The 17,638-nt window shown below is 33.7% G+C and overlaps 1 protein-coding gene across 1 annotated transcript in view; it reads right to left on the reverse strand.

Moving 5' to 3' along the window:
* Positions 1-17,638, reverse strand: part of SLC16A3 (solute carrier family 16 member 3) — a 62,938-nt gene that overhangs the window by 31,870 nt on the left and 13,430 nt on the right. The gene's annotated exons all lie outside the window — the stretch shown is intronic.

Raw genomic sequence — 17,638 nt, forward strand, 5'->3', positions numbered from 1 at the left:
CAATGATGCTGCTATTGAGAATTTTGTCAAATCGTTAAAGCTCTCTTCCCCCACTATAAACAGCAAAAGTCTAAGAGGTTTTAAGCAATTCCTGATATTAAGGAACATAAAGAAACAAAAGTTAACTGGCACTATCTCTTTCCTCCCCAAATTTCCTTGTGCTGCAATTGTTGGAATATACTTTTAGTGGGTTATGGCTATTTCCTAGAAGCTAGCCTGAGTGCTAGGCTAAGGTCAGTTGACCCAACTGCTCCCTAGAGGAATCGAATGAGCTCCAAGATCCACAGAATCCCAAACATCCACAAATTAAAGATAAATATATTTTGGAGATTTTAAAATATATGTAGAAATAATTATTCTGGACACATTTTATTTATTCAAAGGAATGAATGCAAAATTCCAAGTGATATAAACTATCTTGGAAAAATTATAGTTCTTATGGATAACTAAAGAGTAATAGTAACTAGCGTTTATTTAGCACATTAAATTTTGCAAAGCACTTTGATGTACATTACCTCACAGCAAGTTTGAGTCAAGTAGCATAGAAGTATTATTTCCCCTGTTTTACAAATGAAGAAACTTAGACGTAACAAAAAAGACTAGGTAAAAATCTGGCCTCTCCCAGCATCCATCCTCCAAATTTCACCTTCCTCCTACTCCTTTTCCTCCCCTTCTCAGGTTATACTCTGCTCAATGTTTATAAAATTTTTTGTGTTTCTACGTACAAAGGCAGGGAGAGGATACTGTAATGGCAATCTGAACGACACCATAAATACACTTCCCTCTTCTATACCTACTTCCAAAAGGCTCTGTCCAAGGTCTATGCCTGTGCCCTCCCCTATAGCTTCCTGGGGAAGCCCAAACCTGCCAAACTCTTCTTTGGCATTTTTTCAAATACAATTCCAAAGACATCATCCCTGGCTGGAAACACTTAGCCCGTTATCTCTGCATACAGTAGCAAGAGGGTTCAGTCTAATGATTGAGTAGCAGTAACAATCTAATATAAGATTATACAAAGCAATAAAACCATTGACTGTTAAAGTTGAAAAGGGGATTTAGAAATCATCTATTCTAACTTTTTGGTTTCAGGACCCCATTATACTCCTTAAAATTATTTAGCTCCCCCCCCCAAACACAAAGAGCTTTTACTTATGTGAGTTATATCTATTTATATTTATTGAATTAAAAATTTTAAGTCTAAATATTATTATAGAAATGGATTGACCTTGTAGATACCCCAAGAGGCTCTTGGAATAGAAACATTGACTATTACAGTTGACAAGGGGATTTAGAAATCATTTGTTCTAACTTATGGTCTCAGGATACCATTATACAACTTAAAGTTATTGAGGATCTTCACATATACACAAAGAACTTTTATTATATATGTTATATTTATTTATATCTATTAAATTAAGATGTTTAAAGTCTAAATATTATTATAGAAATAGATTTGAACTTGTAGATACCCTAAAAGGGGCTCTTAGGGATTCCCAGGGAGCTCTTAAACCACATTTTAAGAATCATTGACCTAATCCAAGTAATTCAAGAAATAATTATTCTAGACCCACTTTATTTATTCAAAAGAATGAATGCAAAATTCCAAACAATAGAAACTCTTTTGGAAAATTGTAATTCTTATGGATAATAACTGGAAAGTAATGATAATTGGTCTTTATATAGCACTTTAAATTTTTCAAAGCACTTTGATGTACACTGGGGAAAAGGACAGTTTTGAAATGAGGAAGTTATAAGACTTTGAAAGGAAATGTCACACAAGTTACTAATAGAAATATGATTGAAAAACCTGTCTCCTGACTCGATCTGGCATCCCTTCTATAGTACATCTCCAATTGCTAAATTTAAGATTGATAAAAAATCTTTGCCTTTTTAAGGAGGCTCTGGTGTAGTGGAAATGGAACAGGCTGAAAATCTGGAGTCCAGAAGTACAGCTTCAAAACTCAGTTTCCAGTTTCTGGCCACTACTAAAAGGGCTGCCACAAACATTTTTGTACATATGGATCTCTTTCCCTCCTTTAAGATCTCTTTGGGATATAAGCCCAATAGTAACACTACTGGATCAAAGAGTATGCACAGTTTGATAACTTTTTGAGCATAATTCAACCTGCTCTCCAGAATGGCTGGATGTATTTTCACAATTCACTAACAATGAATCAGTGTCCCAGTTGTCCCATATCTCCTCCAATATTCGTCACTATTTTTTCCTGTCATCTTAGCCAATCTGACAGGTATGTAGTGTTTGCCTTCTTACATTTTCAACCCATGCCTGAAATCCACTCTCTTCTAATCTCTGCCTTTCTAGATCCTCCGAGGTTTAAATGCAGGTACTATCTCCTTCCATGAAATCTTCCTTAGCTTTAGTCAAGTGAATACACTCTCTCTGTTCTTGGGTTGTTTTTGTTTCCCCTTAGCTTACTGTCTGGATCTCTCCTTCACCTTCATCAGTGCCCTATCTTAATTCAAATTTATCTATGCCGTGTGCCATCATGCCAACAGATTGTAAACACCCTGAACACAGAGGAGATGTGTATATGTGTGTGTTTGTGTATGTTTATAATTTATAATATATATAATTATAATTTATATCATCACTTAAGAGTATTGCATTTCTTTTTTTTTGTACATAGTAGAGTCTTAATGTATTAATTCTCCTGTTGTTGAATTTTCTAAAAGCTTTAAATCAAGTCAAATATATTTCAAATGGGAGGTAGTTTATTTAAATCTTTAATCTTTATTTTAGTAGGGCTGGTAGATTAGTCAAAAGAGAGTGTAGAACTCTCCCTTCCCCTAGCTATTTCCCAAATAATCCTTTCTCTTCTGGGAAGGATTCAAGTTACACTTTGTTAAATACCTATTAAGTCATTCATACCCCGTTAAATGAAAAAGTAAGCACCTTATTAAAAACCTTTTATGAAACAAATATAATAATTCAATATCAGGAAATACAGCGAGCAGTAAAGGAATTATTAAAGGAAAACAAACAAATAAACCCTGGTCCTGATGAAGCATGGGAGAATTCGATCAAATTTTTATCAGTAATATATAGATATGCTGATGATTTGTATGGGTTTATTGTATTTCCTGTAACTTTGCTAAAGCTGTCAATTGTTTTCAGTAGGTTTTTAGATGATTTTCTAGGATTCCCTAAGTATATCATCATATCACCTGCAAAGAGAAATAGTTTTATTTTCTCATTGCCTTTTCTAATGTTTTTAATTTCTTGTTCTTTTCTTATTGCTAAAGCTAACATTTCTAATACAAATTGAATAATAGTGATGATAATGGGCATCCTTGTTTCATCCCTGATCTTATTGGGAATACGTCAAGCTTTTCTCCCTTACAAATAATGTTTGCTATTGGTTTTAGATAGATACTGCTTATTAATTTAAGGAAATCTCCCTTTATCCCTATGCTCTCTAGTATTTCTAATTGGAATGGATGCTGTCAAAACCTTTTTCTTCATCTATTGAGTTTATCATATGATTTCTGTTGGTTTTGTTATTGTTGTGGTCGATTATGGTAATAATTTTCCTGATATTGAACCAGCCCTGCATTCCTGGTATAAATCCCACTTGGTGGTCATAGTGGATTATCTTTCTATCAAACTTTTAAAGAATAATTGGTACACATACTCCACAAATTCTTATCAGACATTAAAAAAAGATAGTATCCAGTCAGATTCCTTTTATGAGGCAAATATATTCCTAATATCTAAATCAAAGAAAAATAAAGTACAGAAGAATTGTAAACCAACATCATTCATGATGATAGATTAAGAAGTTTTTAAACAATATTTTTGTTTTTGTTTTTGTTTGTTGAGAGACTACAAGAAGTCATTCATTATGATCAAGTTGCATTTATACCTGGAATACAAGGATGGTTCAGTATTAGGAAAATAATCAATATAATTTATCGTATTAAAAACAAAAACACCTCAAACCATAGAACTATCTCAATGTGGAAAACAATCTGACAAAATACACCACTAATTTATGTTAAAAAAAAAAAACTTTTAAAATTATAGGCAGAGAAGGGCTACTATTTAATAGCATAAAAAGTACATATGTAAAACCAAAAACAAGCATCATATATAATTGGGATACACATGGACCTTGCCTAATAATTGCCATGATAATAGCTAACCACGCTCTTTACTATTACATGATATGATGCTTGAAATTCTAGCAATAACAATAAGAAAGAAATGAAAAACATAAAGAGCAGGCAAAACTATTTCTATTTGCTGAGGGTAAGATGGTATACTTTGAAAATCCTAGTGAATCAACAAAAATAGTAATAGAGACAGTTAATAGCTTCAGCAAAGTTGCAGGTCACAGAATAACCTCCCCCAAATCAACAGCACTTTTATTTTTTTTTATTTTAAAGCTTTTTATTTTTAAAAGATATGCTTTGATCATTTTCAACATTCATCCTTGCTTGTGTTCCTAATTTTTTCTCCCTTCTTTCCCCCCGCCTCTTCCCTTTGACAGCAAGTATCCAATATAGGTTAAACATGTGCAATTTTTCTATACATATTTCCACAATTATCAAGCTGCACAAGAAAAAACAGATCAAAAAAGAAAAAAATGAGAAAGAAAACAAAAAGCAAGCAAACAACAAAAAAAGTGAAAATGTTATGTTGTGATCCCGTTCACTCCCCACAGTTCTCTCTCTGAGTGCAGATGGCTCTCTCCATCATAAGACCATTGGAACTGGCCTGAATTACCTCGCTGTTGAAAAGAGGCATGTCCATCAGAATTGATCCTTGTATAATTTTCTTGTTTTGTACAATATTCTCTTGGTTCTCAACAGAAGTTCTAAATAATAACAAAATTCAAGAGACAATAATAGAAAGGAAAATTCTATTCCACATAACTAGTAACATGTATAAAATATCTGGGAATCAATTTAGGAAAGTACATAAAAGACTTCTCTGGTTTACAAAGTACTCTTTAAAGACAAAGAACAAGTTAATTAGCTGGAAGACTATTTAGCGATAACTGGGCTATGCTAATATAAACTATTGTTATATTACCTAAGTTAATTTATACTTCTAATACTATATCAATCAAATTACCAAAGGGATACTTTGTAGAAATTGACAAAATAGTAACAAAGTTCATTTGAAAAAAATAACAAGGTTCCCAGGTCAAATGAAATGATGGAAAAAAAGGAAAAAGAAGAAAAGTACTATATCTATATCATGGTATAATTATAACAAAACCATCTCATATGGGTTAAAAAATAAAGAAGTGGATCAATGGAACAGACTAGGCAAGGTAGAATCAGAAATAATTGAATAAATATCTCAATGTTATTTTTATATTTATTATATTTTTTAGGATATAACATGTATATGTTTTATATCTATATCATATAATAGTGTTTTTGTCATAGCAAAGTGTGGGGATTTTCTTCTTTTAAATATAATATAATGGTTTTCTCTGGGGGAGAGCAGGTTTCTCTGAGGGGGTTTCTGGAGGCAGCCTTAGTTTCAGTTGAAAGTAATAATCACCCAAATGCAGCCAGGTGCTGAAAGTTCAAATCTTTTATTGTGTCCTTCAATATAGCCCAGTAAGTTTTTCTTAAAGGCCTCTTTCTCTTCTTGGTTCTAAGAGCTCTTGCAGCTTTGTCCTTTGCTTCTGCCTCTGCCTCCAGCCAGCACCAAGGTAAAAGTTGTAATGAATCTTTCTTGCTTCCAAGAGAGGGCTTCTGGCTCTCCCAGAGTGCTCTGTGTCTGGCCCAGAGTGCTCCTCTCCAATCTAATTCAGCTGAACTCTTCTGACTGGGCCTCTGTCTGCTTCTTATATCTGAGAGAGTGGCATTGTGGGATATCTCCCAGCAAGCTTTCTGGCCCTAAGAGCTTCAAGGGAGGTGTGAATTCGGATATCTCATACTAAACCCTGAAATTTCCCAAACGTGTGAACTCCAATGAGTAAAGGTGTGAACACAAGCATTGTATCAATTAGTTCTAAGTAGAACATTCTTGTTCTGGTTCTGGCCCAAAACAACTCCCTGTAAAATCAGATCAATGATACTGAACCATGCTAAATTAGATAATTATTGTCTCTATCAATTCTAATGACTTAACAGCTTGTAAAGATTCCAACAGCAAAGAATTGGGAATAAAGTAGATATTCATCAACTAGGGAATGACTAAACAAATTGTGGAATAAAAGAGTAATGGAATATTACTACCCTATAAGAAATTATGTATGTGATGAATACAGAGAAATGAGGAAAAACCCTACATGAATAGCAAAGTGAAGTAAGCAGAGGCAAGGAAACAGCATACTTAACAACCACACACACACATCAAAAGTACATAAAGTAAAATTTTAAAGAACAAGTATGGTTGAAAAAAAGAAATATAAGAAGACAATTTCTCTACCTCCACTTTGCAGAGGTGGAAAGTCAACAAAAGTTATACATTGCACATATTTTTATTTTTTTTTTGATGGATTGATAGGTAATGCTAATTTTTTTTCTTTTTTTCTTCTTTTTCTTTCTTTATAAAACACTGTTGCTTATATAAGATAGCTCTCTAGGATGGAAGAAAGGGAAGGGTATTGGGAGAAACTATCGTAAGTAAAAAATAACAAAATACATACACAAAAAACTTATTTTTAAATTTTTTTTATTATAGCTTTTTATTGACAAAACATATGCATGGGTAATTTTTCAACATTGACCCTTGCAAACACTTCTGTTCCAACTTTTTCCCTCCTTCCCTCCATCTCCTCCCCTAGATGGCAGGTAGTCTCATGTAAATATATATTAAGTATATGTTAAATACTATATATATACACACATATTTATACAGTTATCTTGCTGTATTAAGAAAAATTGGATTTAGAAAGAAGGTAAAAATAATCTGGGAAGAAAAACAAAAATGCAAGCAAACAATAACAGAAAGAGTAAAAATGCTGTTGTGGTCTACACTCATTTCCCAGTGTTCTTTCTCTGGGTGTACTTGGTTCTGTTCATTACTGATCAACTGGAATTGATTTGGATCCTCTCATTGTTGCAGAATCATATCCATCAGAATTGATCATTATATAATCTTGTTGCCTGATCTCCTGGTCCTGCTCATTTCACTTAGCATCAGTTTATGTAAGTCTTTCCAATCCTCTCTGAAATCCTCCTGCTGGTCATTTCTTACAGAACAATAATATTCCATAATATTCATATACCACAATTTATTCAGCCATTCTCCAACTGATGGGGATCCACTCAGTTTCCAGTTTCTGGCCACTACAAAAAGGGCTGCCACAAACGTTCTTGCACATACAGGTCTCTTTCCCTTCTTTAAGATCTTTTTGGGATATAGACCCAATAGTAACACTGCTGAATCAAAGGGCATGCACAGTTTTATAATTTTTTGAGCATAGTACCAAACTGCTCTTCAGAATGGTTGGATCTGTTCACAACTCCACTAACTGATACATTTTTCAGAGTCCAGTTTTCCCACATCCCTCTAACATTCATCATTATCTTTTCCTGTCGTTTAGCCAATCTGAGAGATTTCTCTGATCAATAATGATTTGGGAGCATCTTTTCATATGAGTAGAAATAGTTTCAGTTTAAAACTTATTTTTTAAAGAAATATTGTACAAGGCTTTGGGGAAAATACAAAATTTAGCTAAGTCACAATCCCTATCTTATATATACCAAAATATTTAGAGCAGCATTTTTTATAATAGCAACGTGTAGTGTTCTTTTTTGGTTTGGTTTTCTTGGGATCTCTGGGAGCAGCCTTCGTTTAAGTTCAGTAATCACCACAAGTGCAGCATGGGGTTAAAGTCCAAATCCTTTATTGTCTCCTTCAAAGTCTTGTCTCCTTTCCTGTGGCCTGGTTAGCTTGAGCTTGAGCTCCTGCCTGTCTTCTCTGGCTTCTGAATCTCCCCAAATCAATCCTAGCTGAGGCTTCTAGCCTATGCTCTACACTGAGTGTAAACCAATCATTATGTCACTAAGAAACCATTATTTGTTGTAGGATTAAATCAATGCTAAACTAGATTTAACCATTGTCTCCTCAAATCCACTTAGAACCTTGTAAGCATCCTTTCAAGTTAACAGGAAGGATTGTAAATAAAATAGATGCTCATCAATTGGGGATTGACTAAGCAAATTGTGGTACTTGGACATAATAGAATATTGTTGTGTTATATATAAGAAGTGGTAAAGATGATGAATACAGAGAAGAGTTACATGAATCAATGTAGAGTGAAAACTCCCCAACAACCCAATATATATAATGACTTCAACAATACAAATGGATAGGACCACCATAAAATAAATCAAAATGAATATTACAAAGAATAAACTTGATCCTAAAGAAAGAATGAAAACACATTTGCTACTCACTCCCTTTCAGAGATAGTCCATATAGAATGTTACATTGCACATACTGTATTTTCACATTTTTTTCATGATGTATTGATTAGTATTGTTTTTTTCCCCTTGTCTTCTTTTTTTCTTTAAAAAAAAATTATTATAGTGCAAAAATGTTTGTAGCAGCCCTTTTTATAGTGGCAAGGAACTGGAAAGTGAGTGGATATCCATCAGATGCAGAATGGCTGAATAAGTTATGATATATGAATATAATGGAATATTATTCTTCTATAAGAAACAATCAGGGGGCAGCCAGAGGATGCAGTGGATAAAGCACCGGCCCTGAAATCAGAAGGACCCGAGTTCAAATCTGGTCTCAGACACTTAACACATCCTAGCTGTGTGACTCTGGGCAAGTCACTTAACCCCAACTACCTCAGCAAAAATTTAAAAAAAAAAAAAAAAGGAAAAAGAAAGAAAGAAAGAAAAGAAACAATCAGCAGGATGATTTCAAAAGACCTGGAAAGACTTACATAAACTGATGCTAAGTGAAATGAGCAAACTGAGGGAATGTTGTACACAGCAACAATAAGTTTATATGATGATCAATTATGATAGACTTGGGTCTTGTGATGGAGAGAGTTATCTGCATTCAGGACGAGAAATGTGAAAACTGAGTGTGTATCACAACATAGTATTTTCACTTTTTTTGTTATATGCTTGCATTTTGTTTTCTTTCTCATTTTTTTTCCCTTTTTGATCTGGTTTTTCTTGTGCAGCATGACAATTGTGTTAATATATATATAGAATAATAGGATATGTTTAATATATATTAGATTACTTGCTATCTAGGGAAGGGGGTAGGAGGAAGAGAGGGAGAAAAATTTGGAACACAAGATTTTTCAAGAGTGAATGTTGAAAACTATATGCGTATATATTTTGAAGATAAAAACTTTAAAAATAAAATAAAAATGTATTATATGGTATGATTCTCTATGAGGAGGATGTTAGGAGGTCTAGTGATATAAAAAACTAAATATATCAATAAAATTTTATTTAAAAAAAGAATGAACCAGCATTGATCATGTAGAGTTTATAATCTGGAAATTAATAGAAATATGCATGTCACCATAACACAAAATGTTGTATAAGTTTGTAAGAAAAATTAAAACAAAAGATTACTTGAAGTTTAGAGGGAGATAGTCATTATTTGGGGTTAAGGGAGGAGGCTAGCAGCAGGAAGGAAGTGGCTTTGAGCTAGACTTTTTAAAAATGGTTGGCAATTCAACGAGAATAAGAAAGAAAGAGAGCAGGGACATAGTTGTTTCAGAATATCATGAGCAAAAACAGAGGACTAGAAAGTATAAGGATGGCTGGTAGTCCAGTTTGGCTGGAACATGAAGATTAATATAAGGATGAAAAGTATGGTTGTCAGACTGTGGAGTGACCTAAATTTTCTTAGGAGGCTGAACTTTATTGATTAGAGGATCAGCATAATCTTTCCACTAATAAGGAATATATCTGGCAGCAGTATGAAGAATGAGATGGGAAAGAAGGGTAATGTTGAAGCCTATTAAGAGGCTATTGGAGGGACAGCTAAGTGGTGCAGTGGAAAGAGCACCAGCCCTGAAGTCAGGAGGACCTGAGTTCAAATTTGACCTCAAACATTTAACACTTCCTAGCTGCCTTCAAAGTCCGATTCTTTTTGTACAGCAAAATAATGATTTGGACATGTATACTTATTTTGTATTTAATTTATACTTTAATATATTTAAAACATGTATTGGTCATCCTGCCATCTAGGGAAGGGGATGGGGGGAAGGAGAGCAAAAATTTGACAATTGTCAATGCTGTAAAATTACCCATGCATATAACTCGTAAATAAAAAGCTATTATGAAAAAAAAAAAAAAAAAGGATCATTCTTTGGGAGGGAGGGAGATATAAGACAAAATGTAGGCAATTCAAACAATTTAAAGTTTTTTTTTAAAATTCCAAAAATAAACAGCCCATCCCCAACTAAAAGCAAAGTCATTGCAAAGACAGTGGGGGACAGAAGTGAAAGGAAGATAACAAAGAAGAAAATGGAAAAAATCTGCAAAGATTATTATAATAAATCATTTTCATCATTAAGAACAATGGAGACGCCATACTTGGACCCTAATATCTAAGACCTAAATATGCTTACTATGGAGGTAGAATAAAATAAAATCTACCCACCCATAATTCATCAATCAACAAGTATTTCCTAAGTGTTTATCAAAGTTATGTTAAGTACTGGATTCAAATAAAAAGCTACAAAAGAATTCCCGTCCTCAAGAAGCTTACATTTGAATTTGTTGTTGTTCAGTGGTTTCAGTTTCCTTCTCCCTAATTTCATAAATGAGAAAATAGGATTAAGTGACTTGCCCAGGGTCACAGAATTACAAAGTCTTAGAAGCTAGATTTGAACTTAAGTAGTCCCAACTCTAGGTCTGGCCCTCTATCTGCTGAACCTATAATCTATATGTTGAATAGAAGGAAACAAAGGATATAAAATGGTATCTAAGGAGGGATATTTTTGTCAGGAAAGTAACTGGGAAGTTGAATTGAGCCACTATAAGATAGATCAACTCACTTTTTCCAGGAGCAATCATAGGGTTGATTTCATTTTGATTCCAGGACTGGACATTGGGCATGACGCAGAAGAGAATTCCATGTATGAATTGATTAAGTTCTTAAGAGTGGGTTTTGGTCTGAGAAATGTTGCATTTAAAAAGAAAACCAGAAATCAAACTGAATCATAGTTAGAACCCGATTCTAGATGATAGACCTAAAAAGAATAAGAATAGGAAATGCACTCAGATTGGACTAAGTGTATATAGAAAAAAGCCTTGCTGGAAGAGACACAATTATAAGGACACTGAGAGACTGATATGCAAGGGATCCAAAGGAAAGCAAGATACAAAAACCATGGAGAAAATCTCAGCCCTTCTTTAATATGTTAGATATAATATATCTTATTTATTATTGCTATTGCTTATTTGCTATTTATGTTCATCATCCATTAGAATGTGAGTTCTTATTATCTTTTTTCTATTTATATCCACAACATTATAGTATTTTCCATATAGTAATCACCCAATAAATGCTTTCTCATTCCTTTATTAATTAGCTAAGACAAACATTTGATGATTGGAGTAAAAGGCTACCCAACCTAAAATGGCTTTTTCTCAGCATAATAGCTGAGAGAACTACTCAGAATTCTTTAAAGACACAACAGAAATAATCTTATTCAATGATCTTCTAATCATAAATATTCAATTTAATCATAAACATTATCTTTGATTCATCAAATAGGAAGATACATACTCTCAAAGGTATTTGCTGCTCTGAAGGAGGAAATCCAAGTTGAAGAAGGATGATCTGTCAAAAATAAGGTGCTCTAGGTGCCCTGTTTACAGTCAATGCTGTGTTGGTTTCATGAAATACTATTATTTCAGAACCTTTTGGGAAAAGATCTGTAAACACTTTAAAAGAGTTTTGGCCTGATCTTCTCCAGAGGAAAGGCCAAGTGGAGTAAGAATGTCCATTGCTCTCATTATGATGTACATGTGAATGGGCAACCTGTAGAGCTTGACCATACATACCTACATATATGTGTGCATGTATGTCTCTTTCTCTCTCTATATATATATATGTTTGTGTTCAGTATGTGGGTCTGTATGTATAATAGTCAAATAGTGCATCTGGACAAAGTTGGGCTCCACATTGAATAGGAAGAGAAGAATGGTCTGAATTACCTTTGGGAAGTGTCATCTCTCTTAAGAATTTTAAGTATATCCTAGATAGAAAAGACCCATCTTTTTTATACTAATATTCTGCCAGCATTGCTGTATGGCGGGAGACATGGAATGCAATAATCTCCATGAAATAAAAGTTTAATAGCATATCAAAAGTGGAAGCACATGGTAGGTGTGAGCAGGCTGCAACATATAACCAATGAGGAACTTCAAAAAAGGCAGAAGTAAAAATGTCATCAAATAAATGAGTGCTGGGAACTTTTAACTAAGGTGACTGTCTTAATGGAGGCAGGCAATACAATTCTCACAGAGAAATTTTATTCCAGAAAAAATTTTAAAATTTCACCAGGCCAACGAATGATCCAGAAATCAAATGGGGCATATGATAAATTATTTCTTCTATCCCAGATAGAGAGAAATTAAAAAGATAGAAGCCTAGGGGCAGAAAAAAAGGGGGCTTCCAGAAAATACAGCACTGGCCTAGGCAAACAAGCTGAAAGATTCAGGGGAAGTTTTAACCCTGTTGGGTTAAAATTTAAAGTTCTTATTGACCAGGAACCCAGGTTATCTATGTCAAGATCAAGACTAACCAGCTCAACTAAAAGTTCAACAGGAGTCAGATCCTCGTCCAGACACAAAGCCCCAATCAGGAACTAATATAATATTAGAGAGATAAGTAAATACAAGAAGAAAAAGATCACTATAAAGAACTATAATTGACTCCACAACACCAAAAAATCCAGTCTAAAAGGAGAATAACTTCACAACTACAAGCACAGTCAAAGGAAAAAAAGTAATTTCCAGCAAAACTACATCAATGCCTAGAAGAAATGGAGCAATAGACTGAAAATTAAACGAAAACTGTGGAGGAAAGAATTGGAAAAAATAACTTGGGTTAGAAAGAGTCTGCCCTCAAGTAACTTACATTCTAAAAGGGAAAACAATACACTTAAAGGAGTGGAAATATCCTGAAAGGGCTACTTTGGTCCTGAAATTTTTAGGGAGAGTGAGTGGGATACAGAGAAGTGGGCTGATGCATCCTGTCCAGGAACAGTGGTGGAGTTGTTTTGATTATACTTCATGATTCCAGAATTAGTGGGAGAAAAGGGTATGTGTAGATATTAGGCAATTGATGAAAAGGCCAGAAAGGAGAAAGTTCTGTTGTTTTTAGGATGGAGGATACATAGGCATATTTATAGGCAATAGGAAAAGATTGAATATTGAGAGAATTACAGTGATAGAAGGGATGCAGTGGATTCAAGAATATATGTCAAAAGTTTTGCCTTCACAGGAAAAAAGAAAACTTTCATGTGAGATAGAAGCAAAAGGCAAATAGGGGAAAGCTCTCAGAGGAAGAAGGAACTCTCAGCAAATGATAATAATTTAGGGGCTGAAGTAAGAGACAAAGATCTCAGCTGAGAGGGAGAAAATCCCACTGAGGTTTGATAAAGTAAATTGGGATAAAAAAAATTAGTTGGAAAGATGTAAAAGGATTGCCTTATTGTGGTAATATCCAGTTGATATTAAATAATATATATGTTTTAAATAAAACATAAATTTACAGTGTACTCAGTAACATTTTGTGACTTTTTCTAGCTTCATTCAGAAATATATAAGAATGGAAACAGAATGGCAGCAACTAGGCATTGACCCACACCTAACACCCTATACCAAGATAAAGTCAAAATGGGTTCATGATCTAGACAAAAGGTGATACTATAAGCAAATTTGAAGAACAAAGGACAGTTTACCTCTCAGATCTGTGGAGAGGAAAGGAATTTATGGCCAAAAAAAGAACTAATTATATTATGGAATGCAAAATGCATAATTTTGATTATATTAAGTTAAAAAGTTTTTATATAAACAAAACCAATGCACACAAGATTAGGAGGAAAGCAGTAAAGTGGGGAAAAAACCATTTTTACATCCAAGAGTTCTGATGAAGGCCTCATCTCTAAAATATATAAAGAATTGACTCAAATTTACAATAATGCAAGCTATTCTCCAATTGATAAATGGTCAAAAAATAAATTAAAACCATTTCTAGTCATATGAAAAAATATTCTAAATCACTATTGGTCAGAGAAATGAAAATTGAGACAACTCTCTTAGATTGGCTAAGATGACAAGGAAAGATATTGATAAATGTTGGAGGAGATGTGGGAAAACTGGGACCCCAATACAGTGTTGGAGTTGTGATCTGATTCAACCATTCTGGAGAGCAATTTGGAACTATGCCCAAAGGGCTATCAAACTGTGCATATCTTTTGATCCAGCAGTGTTTCTATTGGGCCTATATCCCAAAGAGATCTTAAAGAAGGGAAAGGGACCTGTATGTGCCAAAATGTTTGTGGCAGCCCTTTTTATAGTGGCAAGAAACTGGAAAGTAAGGGGATGCCCATCAGTTGGAGAATGGCTAAATAAATTATGGTATATGAATGTTATGGAACATTATTATTCTGTAATACTATGTGCTAGACTTGGCTCTTTTCAACAATGAGATGATTCAGGACAGTTCCACTGGTCTTGTGAAGGAGAGAGCTATCTGTACCCAGAGAGAGAACTGTGGGGACTGAGTGTGGATCACAACATAGTATTTTCACCTTTTTTTATTGTTGTTTGCTTGTTTGTTAATTTTTATTTCTCATTTTTTGTTCCTTTTTGATCTGAATTTTCTTGTGCAACATGACAATTGTGGAAATGTGTATAGAAGAACTGCACATATTTAATATATATTGGATTACTTGCTATCTAGGGGGAAGTGGGGAAGGGAGGAAAAAAAAAATTGGAACACAAGGTTTTGCAAGAGTGAATGCTGAAAACTATGCATATGTTTTAAAAATAAAAAAGCTTTTAAAAAAAGAATGGAGACAAATAATGGGAGTAATTCATGGTTGAGATTTTTTAGCTATACTCAGTCATAGCATAAAGGGGCAAGAGACTCAAATGTAAGGAAATGTATAGAAATTCACAAAATGGTCAAAAGTTAAGGAAGAAAGGAAAGTGCAGTGAGTGCAGGATGCTGGTATAGGAAAGAACTGAGGGGGAAAAGATTGGAAGTTACAATAAGAACAAAAAATAGAGTTAAGTTTGCAAGACATTTTATTATTTGAAATGATAAAAGATTATGATGACAAAGAAATTTTGCAATTCATAAACATGGAAGTGGAACATTTGTAATTGTCAGAAAGATCAAAGATATAAGCTAAAAGAATAAGAAAATGAAAAAATAATGTAACCATAAAAAACTGTTCAAGACTCAAGCCCAGAGGAAGAGAATGACTCAAAATACATATAAGCAAAGGACAAAAGGAAAACAGCTTGGGCATAGATTGAACTAGAATTTCTAGACAAGATAAAGTATTTGGATTTTTTGGAAGAGTTTAATGTTTTTTATAAATGAAATTAGAATGTTATAGGAAAATGATGGAAAAGAAATGAGAAATGTGGATGAATTGGAAATTAAAAACTTGGCATGTGAGGTATAAAATCTTAACCAAGCAATAAACTCATTGAAAATTATAATGAAACAAATAGAAGCTAGTAACTCTATGAAACAAGAAATATTAAAATAAAAATCGACCCTGAGAAAATGCAAGTAAGTCATCTTATAGCAGAAACAACTGACCTGGAAAATAGATCAAAGGAAGAAAATTTAAGAATCATTGGACTATCTGAAATGCATGACCACATAAAGAGCCTAGATTGAAGAAATCATAAAAGAAAATTTCCTAGAACTCTTAGAAATATAGGGTCCATGGGAAATAGAAAGAATCCACAAGTCACCTGACAAAAGAATCTTTCAGATGGAAACTTTTGAGAACATTATAACTAAAATCCAGCTTTCACATCAAGGAAAAAAAAAAAAAAGACAATCAAGAATAAAGAATTCAAGTACCAAGGAGCCACAGTCAGGTTCACCCATGATTTAGTAGCCATCACTATAAAGAAGTGAAAATTTTGAAATGTAACATTCCAAAATGCAAAGAATATAGGCTTAAAACTAAAAATAACTTACCTAGCAAAATTAAGCATAAACCTACAAGGGGGAAAAATGGATCTTTAATGAAAGAAAGCACTTTTCTAAGTACCTTGATGAAAAAACTAGAGCTTTATAAAAACTTTAGAGTGTAAACATGAGTCAATAGACATATAAAAAAGTAAATATTAATGAAAAAATGATAAAGGACTAAACAAGGATAAATTGTTTACATTATAATATGGAGAGCTTATATATGTGTCCTCTCTGAATCCTCTTATCAATAAGAGGAAATCTTATAAGAGAGAAGGTCTGATTATATCCTGATGAGTCTAAAAGAAGAATGAAAAAAAAAGGGAAGAAGAATATACTGGGAAGAAGGGAGGAAGATAAAGCAAAACGATCTCACATAATTAGGGTGCTGAAAGAGAAATCTATACAAATGAGGAAAAGTGGGGGAGTATCTGACATTTGAATCTCACTAACATCTGAACTAGTCAAAGGTCACTCACATTCAGAACTAAATACAGAAATACATTTCACTCAAGAGGAAAATAGGAGAAAGAAGAAAAATAATTAGAGGAAGGGTAGATTAAGGAAAATATTAGTCCTAAGCAAAACAAACTCTAAAGATCTATAGACATCACTATATAGTGTGTGTGTGTCTAGTAGCAAGGTATTGAGAACTGAAGGGTTGCCCATTGATTGGGGAGTGATTGAATAAATTGTGGTATAAAAAAGGGACAAAGTATTATTGTACTATAAGAAATAATGAAGGGGATAGCTTCAGAGAAATCTGGGAAACTTATATGAGCTGATGCAGAGTGAAGTGAACAGAATCAGTAGAGCAATTTATAGAATAATAACAATATTCTAAAGTCAGACAACATGGAAATATTTAAGAATTCTGATCAGCATAATACCAACCATGATTCCAGAGGAACTAATGATAAAACATTTGCCTATCTCCTGATAGAGAGGTGAAAGTTTCAACGTTCAGAACCATTGGGATGAGGCAAGTATGAGGATTTATGAATGATACCCATTTAGGAATGAGTCCAAGTAGAATATCAGTAGCTAGAGAGAAGTTATTGAGAAATGCAGGTAATCAAATATGTCAAAAAATCTCCCTTAAGATAAGCTAGGACCAGGTGGTGATTTTGCACCTAAAAAGTCTCAGGAGGTTTGTTGCGTAGTTATCAGGATCAGGGAAAGTTATACCCTGGGGAAGTTCAGACAAGAGGCAAGAGCTGGCAGTTCAAGGTCTATCTTGTCAGGGGTGCTATTTGGAGCACTAGAGAAGGCCCTGAGGCAAAATCAGAGATTGTCACTGAGTGATCTGAATACAAGGCTTGCTAAGTCTTTTTTAAAAAAATTAATAATAGTTTTTTATTTTCAAAATACATGCAAAAATAGTTTTCAGCATTCACCCTTGCAAAACCTTGTGTTCCAATTTTTTCTTCCTTCTTTCCCCCACCTCCTGCCCCTAGACAATAAATAATCCAATGTAAGTCAAACATGTGC

The sequence above is a fragment of the Antechinus flavipes genome, chromosome 4, assembly GCF_016432865.1.
Source record: "Antechinus flavipes isolate AdamAnt ecotype Samford, QLD, Australia chromosome 4, AdamAnt_v2, whole genome shotgun sequence".
Taxonomy (NCBI): Eukaryota; Metazoa; Chordata; class Mammalia; order Dasyuromorphia; family Dasyuridae; genus Antechinus; species Antechinus flavipes.